This window comes from Abramis brama, assembly GCF_963993115.1.
Source record: "Abramis brama genome assembly, chromosome: 15".
Classification (NCBI taxonomy): domain Eukaryota; kingdom Metazoa; phylum Chordata; class Actinopteri; order Cypriniformes; family Leuciscidae; genus Abramis; species Abramis brama.
In genome coordinates, this window is record NC_139977.1 from 35,819,654 (window position 1) to 35,829,899 (window position 10,246).

Here is a 10,246-nt window from a genome sequence, read left to right on the forward strand (position 1 = left end):
AGGCGAAAGGGGGTCAAACACAGTATTAGTATGGTGTTCCTAATAATCCTTTAGGTGATTGTATATCGGTTGGATCGGTTCCATATGATTTAATTAAATCGAGTGTATGATTAAGATGATGAGTTGGTCCGGTGATGTTTTGCTCGACCCCAAAGGAGTTTAATAAATCTGTAAACGCAGCCCCTAACGCATCATTTGAATTATCTACGTGTATGTTAAAATCTCCAACAATTAATGCTTTATCGACATTGACCAATAGATCTGATAGAAAATTTGCGAACTCTTTTGGAAATCAGCGTAAGGCCCTGGCGGTCTATATATGGTAGCCAAGGCTAGAGATAATAGGGATTTTTTTCTTACATCTGAGAGCGTAACATTTAGTACAAGTACTTCAAACGAATTAAACTTGTCACCTTTTTTCTGAGTAACATTAAAATTATCTCTGTAGATTGTTGCAACACCTGATGGAGTAGACTCATTTAGACCGAAATAATAATTAGGTTTAAGCCAAGTTTCAGTAAGGCAAAGTACATTGATGCTATTATCTGTGACTATTTCATTTACAATAACTGCCTTAGGTGTGAGTGATCTAATGTTTAAAAGACCTAGCTTTAGAAAATGTTTTTGTTTACTAATAGCAACATTTTCTGTTTTAATAACAATTAGATTTTTCCTAGATCCTGCAGTAGATTTATTATTTGATCTCACTAAACGAGGAATAGACACAGTTTCTATGCAATGTTCTACACTAGTATTTATATCAGTTAATTTGGTGCAGCAGAGACTATGATTTGGACTTTTGGTTACTAGTCAAAAGGTATTTAACATTTTGGAGATCTGACAGAAGATCTGCTCCGAATCTGCTTGGGTGTAAGCCATCAGCACGGAAAAGCCTAGGACGCTTCCAAAACAGATTCCAATTATTTACAAAGAGCAGTTTCTGCTAATGGACATTAACCATTCATTTAGCGCGAATAATCTACTGAACTTTTCATGACCTAGTCGGTACGTGGGAAGCAGTCCTGACACAATGATCGTTGTTTCAGGCGATGTGCTGCGTACCATATCGATCAGATTCCTGAAGTCTTTCTTCAGAACCTCCGTCTGGCGCAGCCTGATGTCGTTCACTCCCGCGTGCAGGACCACAGTTCCGACGCGCTCGTCACCGTTCAGAATCTCGGAAATGCGAGCAGCGATTTCAGAAACACGAGCACCAGGAAAGCAGTGACTGTGCACCTTACTTTTACCTAACGTAGCGTGTACATCGCCGAACGATGGAATCGCCGATGATCACAGCATCACGTTCAGTTTCGCGAAGAGGGGAGAAGCGGTTTTGTGTGGATATCTCGAGAGAGTCTTGGTCTAGACCTGACTCGCGTCTTCCGTTGCGGAACCATCCAGGCTTCGTGGTGGCGTGTTGGAGCTGGAGTGAACGAGACCATGGCTGATCGCGACCTCGGCGCTCGGGACCGATGCTGAGAAACGCACGGAGTAGACGAGGTCGGAGTCAGCGGGTTAGTTACGTTAATCACTGATTTGTGTGCATCGGCGCATGATGTTTCAAGAGCTAAACGCCGGTCTCTCAGCTCGGCTTGTTTCTCTAAAAGGTCGCGGATCTGTTTCTCAACAGCTTCCAGCTCAGACTGCACCGCGTGCAGCTCAAATGTGTCCTCACCTGCACCAAAAGGTAGACCACTTGCATCTGATATATTCGCCATTTTAACAGATGGACAGTAAGTTAGCAACGACGCTACCAGTGATGATATCAATATTCCCAGCAGGCACAGTACGTCAATGTGACATCAGGAAGACGTTGGACTCCAACTAATCCAACGTCAGTCAGACGTCATATTTTGGTTGAAAATGAAAGTCAGGTTGACGTCTAAACCCAACATTTGTTTGGCGTCAAGCTCCAACGTCAGACAGATGTTGAAGTTTGGTTGGAATAAGCACCGCATGGCAGCACATTAAATCTCTGAAGATCTCAGCAGAGGAGGATTAAACAACTCCACAAACAGCATTACCAGCTTCACTTATTACTAAACAGATTTACTTTATTTAATTTCCGTTTTAATGAAATCAATAGTTGTATTTTAAAGTCACCATGATGGTGGTTAGCGTTTGCTTTAGTTGGACTCTTGTCCATTGACTTTTTAGTATAAAATTTTCTCTGGCTGCTATAATTGTGTGTTTATAAAGCACATTTAGTGTGGCAAAAAAGCCAAGAAGAAACGAGATCAGGTGATGTTGGCTGTTTATTGATGATGAAATCATCATCGTGTAATTGCTCGAATCCCTGATCCTCAGAGTCTAATGTTTTGATTATATTGGACTTGTGTTTTTAATGTTGTTTTTTATAGAAGCCATTTAATTTTACAGCATGAGAGCAATGTTGTTTGTCAAATAATATAAAAGATTTTAAAAGTGCATTAAACTTTTTCCTTTACATTATTACTTAGCCATCAAGAATCAGTGTATGACTCTCAACAATGGTGACGATCAATGAAATGCTTCATGCTGCAGTGCATGCTGGGTACCACCAATCAAAACTCACCCATATCTCCCAGCATGCATTGCAGCATTAATAAATTATGCAGCTGGATTTTTTGCAGCTTGTTTTATGCTCAGAGTTGTTCTGATTATCTGGATATTTTGTTTGATTGTCACCATTGTTGAGATTCATATGCTGTTTCTTGATGTCTAAGTAATGCCATAGATAAAAGGTTTTTGTGCACTAAATAGTTTTTAAAAATCAAGTATATTTTTTGATAAACAACACTGTTAGATATGCTGTAGAATCAAATGACTTCTATAATTTATGAATAAAACAATATTAAAACCACAAGTCCTATATAATCAAAGCATTAGACACTGAAAATGATCAGGGATTCAGGCATTTGCATGATGATATCGTCGTCTTCGTCGTCATCATCAATAAACAGCCAACATCACCTGATCTCATGGCTTTTTTTTAGCTACAACAATTGTGCTTTATAAACACACAATTATAGCAGCCAGAGAAATTTTTATATTAAAGAGTAAAGGGTAAAGAGCACAACTAAAGCAAACGCTAACCACCATCATGGTGACTTTAAAATACAAAATATGATTTCATTAAACCGGAAATTAAACAAAGTAAATCTGGTTAGTTTTAAGTGAAGCTGTTAATAAGTGTACGGCCATGTATTTCACCTTTTTGTTTGGTTTATTCCAACCAAAATTCAACAACTGCCCAACGTTGGAGCTTGACGTCAAACAAACATTGGATTTAGACGTCAACCCGACTTTCATTTTCAACCAAAATCTAACGTCTGATCGACGTTGTAGTCTATATCCTGTGCCTGCTGGGTTAATACTAATTTATGACTGAAGTCTTGGATATAATCCGTCTTTTTAGTGGTACGGGTGTAGAGTAGACGCACGATAGGCGAAAAAATTTTTGTTTGTAAGTGAGTGTGGAGAAGACGCGTTCAGCCGTGATCCACAGGAGTAACCTATAAGAGTATCCGATGTTAGATCACTAATAGGCTTGAGACGTGTCTGCTCAACAGTCCGCGTTGTAACTATGAGGTGAGGAAAAGTAGAACTTTAATAGCAGTAACATTGATCTGGATCACCTCTCTCCAACTTCATCTTGCATTAAAAACTTAGGTGTTTTCTGGGATCAGAACTTCAAATTTGAAAAACAAATTAATGCGGTGATTAGTTCTTGTTTTTTCCAGCTACGTCTTCTCTCTTAGATCAGATCCTCTCTTTCTGAGAAAACCTTAGAGATTGCTGTCCATGCGCTCATTACATCGCGGTTGGATTATTGCAACTCCCTCTACTATGGCATACCCAAACACTCTATTGCTAGTCTCCAATTAGTACAGAATGCTGCTGCAAAGTTCCTCAAAAGAAAACGCAAATTTGATCATGTTTCACCTATTTTAAAATCGCTGCATTGGCTACCAGTGCATTTTAGAATTGAATTTAAAATTCTTCTCTTTGTTTTTAAATCCGTAAATAATCTGGCACCGAGCTATTTGTCCAAGCTTCTCTGTCCACGTAATCCCACACAAAACCTGAGGTCTGGTGATCAGAAACCTTTGTCTGTCCACAGATCACGGTTAAAGAATAAAGGAGACAGAGTCTTTGCGATTGCAGGCCCTAGGCTGTGGAACAGCCTTCCATTTTACATCAAAGCGGCTCAATCTCTAACTGTTTTTAAATCCTCTCTTAAAACCTACTTTTTTTTTAGCTTTTCACTGATTCTTGAGAGTCGGGACAAAACACGTTTTAAAAAACTTTTTTTAAAAATACAGACTATATCAATTAGAGTTATATGTTTCTGCAGAGAAAGGTCTTAGCTATTTAACCATGTAAAGGAACAGGTTCTAAATAAAAACACATTTTTAACAAATAAACATGTTTCTCTTCAGAACTGGATTTGTGTCAACTCCGTCAGACACGCTAAAAAGTATACAATTTTAATTCTTCAAATCCAACAAGAATCTAAAGTTCTGAAGTATATTGTAATAGTGTTTAGTTACTCTGATATGTAAAAAAATACAATATATAAACTTAAGTTGTGATTTCACACTATTCTGAAAACTCAATTTCTAAATATTTGCATTTTCAAACTTTGATTTTAATTTCAATATTGTAAAAATAAATTCCTTAAATAAATAAAACATAAGAGGATGTAGATCAGATGGTCCTTTATTACAAAAACAACATAAACTGAAGGAAGAATATTTTTTTCCCCCAAAAAATGAACAAAAACATACATACATCCAACGCTGTTGACGAAGATCTGACGGTGTTGACGGAAAAACTGACGGTGTTGACGAAAAATGTTTGAATGTTTTACCTCAGATTTGTGAAATGTTCACCTGTTTGTCATGATATGTTCTGACAATAAAGAGTAGTTTAAAACCACAATTAACACTCTGTTTTCTACAACTTTCACTTAGGAGCAAAAATCTGCCTTTAAACTTGAAAGACATTTATCGTGATAATTATCGATATCGACTGATATAAAAAAAAATATTGTGATAATTTTTTTTGGACATATCGCCCAGCCCTACACTGGCTTCTCATTTCTCTATCTCTGTCTCTACATATATAAATATATATATTAAAGTGCTGGCAAAGTTACACGTTACACAATAATAAGCAGACCACTGCCTGCCCATTATCTACAAGTCAGATGTGTATGGTTAAATAATGTAATGCATGCTATGTATGTGCATTTATGTGTAAATAAAACCCTGAAATAACAGTTTAACCCTTCACTATATTCACAAATAATATTATATTCGCACATTAAGAGGTTATTGGTGGATTTGTCAACTCCGTCAGCTTACAGGTCAACTCCGTCAGACATAGAACCTGACGGAGTTGACGTCTGACGGAGTTGACGTAAGGGCATGTATTTTCCCGCCAAAATATGTATTGTACACTGCAGCTAGGTAGTTTTTCCTCAGTTGCTAGCTGTCCCAATAACCTCACTAAAATGCTTAAATTCAATCCACTATGGTTTAAAAAAAAAGTATCTTAACAAAAATATGGTATTGACATGATGCAGCTGTGACCATAGGAATATTGACATTGTTTGTCTAAAATATAAAAAAATGTAAAACGCACCAGAGCATGTGTGGTAGTGCTGCATTCACCACAGGCAGGGAGATGAAAGGGGGTCCTCAGGGATATAGCTGACCATGCTATTTCCTGATTTAAAGAGTTTTATGAAAAAATCTGACGGAGTTGACAGAAACTGAGGACACAACTTTAATAGGCAGATTTTTATGGAAAATATTGTTTGATGTTCACTTCATGCATTGTTTTTTATATTTATACCCCTTATTTTTTAATTGATTTATATGTTTTCACAATTGTAGAGCTTTTTTTAAGTTTTTTGGGATGGTTAATATTGTGACCTCTTGCTGAGGACAAGTGCAATAACATGGACCTTCTAACCACAGACCATACATTTAAACAAATTTTCCCCAAAAAGATAAAAAAGTTTATTCTAAAAATCAGATAGGTATATAGAATTCCTTTAGATTTAACTTTGTAAGTATGTCAATCATGATGAATTGCTTAATTTTTGCTGTAAATTAGACTTTTCTATGTGGGACATGTTTTGTCCCGACTCTCAAGAATCAGTGTTTTAATACATTGTGAGCTTTTGTAATGAATGTGTGGTTATGTCCTTGCTTTGTATCTTGTATATTGTTCAGCACTTTGGTCAGCCCTGTTTGCTGTTTTTAAATGTGCTATATAAATAAATAAAAACTTGAAACTTGAAAATGTTCGTTGTAAGTGAGTTTAGAGAGAAAATCAAGAATTATAAATCAAATCGATGGAGCTCCAAAGACAACAACACGTTCAGACGCGACGCATGCGCATTCGTCAACCTTCGGACAGTTCGGTTCAATCAATCGGTTAGAAAAAAACGGTTCACTAGTTCTTTGCGTCCTTACGTAATCATGTAATTTCTGTCACAGCTGACGGCGTGGAGGAAAACAGTGCATTAGTAGAATCACTTCTGCTGCTCGACTGATGAAAAGCTGAGCCGGACTGTCCGGACACTGTGACTGGACAAACCAACCAACGGAACGGCCAGAGATGTCATGTTTTCGTCAAAATGCATGCAAAGTTTTCAATACAAGCACTGATGTGCAAACCCGTAGCTATATTTTACATGTCTTACATGAATAAACTAGTGTTCATCAACTTTTTACAAAAACCAGGTTCCAGCTCATAAAACTTAAAATAGAGGCTAACGTGCATACACAATAGTAAATAGTAAAATACATTTAGACCTAGGCCTACATGTTTTGACTTCTTGTTGCATGTTCATCATGTTAAAATGTTTAACATTTGCATTTTCCAGTACGTTTAATTTTTTATTAAATAAACTTATATTTGCCAAATTCGCCCCCTCATTCAAGTGCTGGGTTCACCCATGCTCATATTATCAGCTCAGCATCGCTGTCCTAAAGAAAGCTGGGTTCAGAGACAGAGCTATCACGCACGTGCAGTCTCTCCAGCACAGCGGCTCTCCGTATCCAACGTGTCCGAAAGAAACAGTTCTCGGGTCTGTACCATAGACATCATAAATACATATGAGACTAGAGTCCAGGAGTGAACTGATGATGATGATGATGATGATGATGATGATGATGATGATGATGAAGATGTTCAGGTCTTCAGCTGCTGATGGATGTCAGTGATGATGATGATGATGATGAAGATGAGGAAGATGAAGATGTTGAGATCTTCAGCTGCTGATGGATGTCAGTGATGATGATGATGATGAAGATGTGCAGGTCTTCAGCTGCTGATGGATGTCAGTGATGATGATGATGATGATGATGATGATGAAGATGTGCAGGTCTTCAGCTGCTGATGGATGTCAGTGATGATGATGATGATGATGATGATGATGATAATGATGATGATGATGATGAAGATGTTCAGGTCTTCAGCTGCTGATGGATGTCAGTGATGATGATGATGATGAAGATGACGAAGATGATGATGATGAAGATGTTCAGGTCTTCAGCTGCTGATGGATGTCAGTGATGATGATGATGATGATGATCTTGAGAACATGATGAATGGTTTGATGAGAATCTCTCCTCAGTTTTGACATCAGAATCAAACTTTACAGGCTCGTCTGGATCACAGGAGACTAGAAATATACATATTAGATTATTCTCATATACTGTATATTGTTCTGAGTTTATTGTATTATGTTCTCAATTTAAAACCGACTAAAATGTGATGAAAGATTAAATTAAGTTCAGTAATGATCAAACACTCACAGAATGGCTTTATTCTCTCCATACTGTCACATCTGTCACGTCTCTGTCCTCTTTCCTCTGGTGATTCACTGGTTTGTGTCTCATTTCTGTCCTCCATTTTTCTCTCAGTCTTCTTGTTTTCTGCTGATCTGTGATTTCTGAGGCTCCAGCAGTTTTCTGGGTGTGTGATTTCATTTATAAACTCCATTTGAATCTGTTCAGTAGATCTTTCTCTTCTCACCTCATGTTTGATCATATTTGATTCATCAGAACGACACTTTACAGCTCCGACTGGATCAACAGAGACTGGAAATGAAGAAAACAACCCGTTATCATAATAATTATAATACAGTGACTGAACTGATTCAGATTAGTTCATGTTTGACAAGAAACAGAGGGGTCCAGAGACGATAGCAGGTACAGTCTTTTAATGAGAAAATTAGGCAACGCTGTTCAGGCTGATAAACAGAAAATCTCTTCACATAAAGTAACCAAGGAGTACTTCGCTGCTTTCTCTATATACAACTATAGATGATCTCAGCCGTAGTTCCGGACGGCTCTTGAGCAGCGTGGACTGGAAAACAGGTGAGATGTGGAACCCTCTGCTAGACTGACAGGACAGGACAGGACAGGACAGGACAAGACAGGACAAGACAGGACAAGACAGGACAAGACAACTGAGAAGTAACGGTAGCAGTCGTCGACGTGCATCAAGATCAAACAATAATCCGACAACACAGACACGAAAGAGAGAGCTAGATATAGCGTAGACAAAAGAGAAAGATAGGGAACAGGTGTGATAATGAGAAGTGGATGAGAACCAGCTGACGGTAATGAGAGGAAGAGATAATGGGTGTGTGCGTAAGTGTGTAAGAAAAGAGAAGGTAGGGCGTAAAACCAGCAGAGGGAGACAAAGAAAAGAAAAAGAGAAAGCAAGAACCAGGATCATGACAATGTTATTGTTGTAAAATGTTTTTCAGCTTTTAAAGCCTTTAATACACCATTACAGTAGATCAAGATAGGTTTGAGTTAGTCAGAATTGTTCTTATCAGAGTGAAATTGTTCAGCACAACATTAATCACCAACATCAGCATTCATTCTGTAATAAAAGTCATTTCCAGTTTCCACTAGTAAAATCTACAAATAAGGACAAATTCAATGGCATTTGCATCATTAACACAAACACTAGTGATGTGCAGAAGATTCCCTGATATATTCCTTGTTTGTATCTGGACTGATGAAATATGATGATATGAATGACTGATATTAATCTACTCACAGTGTTTTTCACTGCAGCTGCTCCGTCTGAACTTCTCAAGATTCATGTTTCACTCGTTGTGTTTTCATGCATTTCTTCATCATCTAAACTGTGAACCTGAGACAAATGTTTAAGCAATTAAAACATTGTATGATAAAATGACAAATAATCCATTGATCCATATATGAAAATGAAACTCCTCAATAGGCTAAAATTAATCATTAAATTATGTAGCCTTTTCAAAACCAAACATATATCTCACCTGTGAGAAGAAGAGAGATGTGGAATGATTTGTTAATAAAATCCCCGAATATATCAGCGAAGAGTTGCAGAGATTCTCCTCAGACTCAATGAGCTCAAAGTCAAGATCACCTGTGCAGAAAACACACCTGAGCGGGGCAGAAAACACACACACATTCTTCTCCCTCTCCAGTTCAAGGTGTAGCTTTGATTTTGAGTTGGTGGAAGAATTTGAAGAATCAGGAAATAAAAAATCCAGAAGCTGAAGAATCAGGTAAATAGGATTGCATGTTTCTGCAGGTTTCTGCCCGCGGCGATGCCATTTGGTTTTCAATAGTTCAAAAGTTCAAACAAAGCATGTAAGCTGTCCTGTCGTCGCTGCAAGACGAGCACTGAACACTATTTGAGGTTTTTAGTCTATATTGACCTTAATAATACGTTCATTAATGAATTCTGTAATGCTACAGGTAACTAAAACAAGGAGGCAGTTTAACAGACTCAACTTTACTCTGTTCATAGTGCAATAGTGCAATACTGTCTTGCTTTCTGAAGAAGCCAAACACACGTCTGCATCTGTCATTACAAGTGACATATCATGAAATTTTGACTTTTTCCGTGTTTAAGTGCTATAATCGGCTCCCAGTGCTTCTACCAGCCCTGATATGAACCCCTGGTGTATTTCTGTGCAGTGTGTGTGTGTGTGTGTGTGTGTGTGTGTGTGTGTGTGTGTGTGTGTGTGTGTGTGTGTGTGTGTGTGTGTGTGTGTGTTTAAACCTGCAACATGGATCAAGATTGTTCATGCTCAGCAAGTTTAGTTTCACTGCGAGAGTTACACCCTGAATACCAGACCTGATAACCTGAAGACATGATCATAAATCCCCAATCTTGGCATCTCTTCATTGGCTGACAGTCAATTAAACATTCTTTTATTAGTTCACAAGTGTTTGAATAACTT

The 10,246-nt window shown here is 37.8% G+C and overlaps 1 long non-coding RNA gene across 1 annotated transcript; it reads right to left on the reverse strand.

Moving 5' to 3' along the window:
• Nucleotides 1-4,686: 4,686 nt before the first annotated feature.
• Nucleotides 4,687-9,481, reverse strand: LOC311097686. Its single transcript, XR_014609299.1, has 4 exons — nt 9,314-9,481; nt 9,073-9,168; nt 7,815-8,099; nt 4,687-7,681 (listed from the first exon to the last, which is right to left on the reverse strand). It is a non-coding gene; the product is annotated as an uncharacterized lncRNA (long non-coding RNA).
• Between the last annotated feature and the right edge of the window lie 765 nt (nt 9,482-10,246).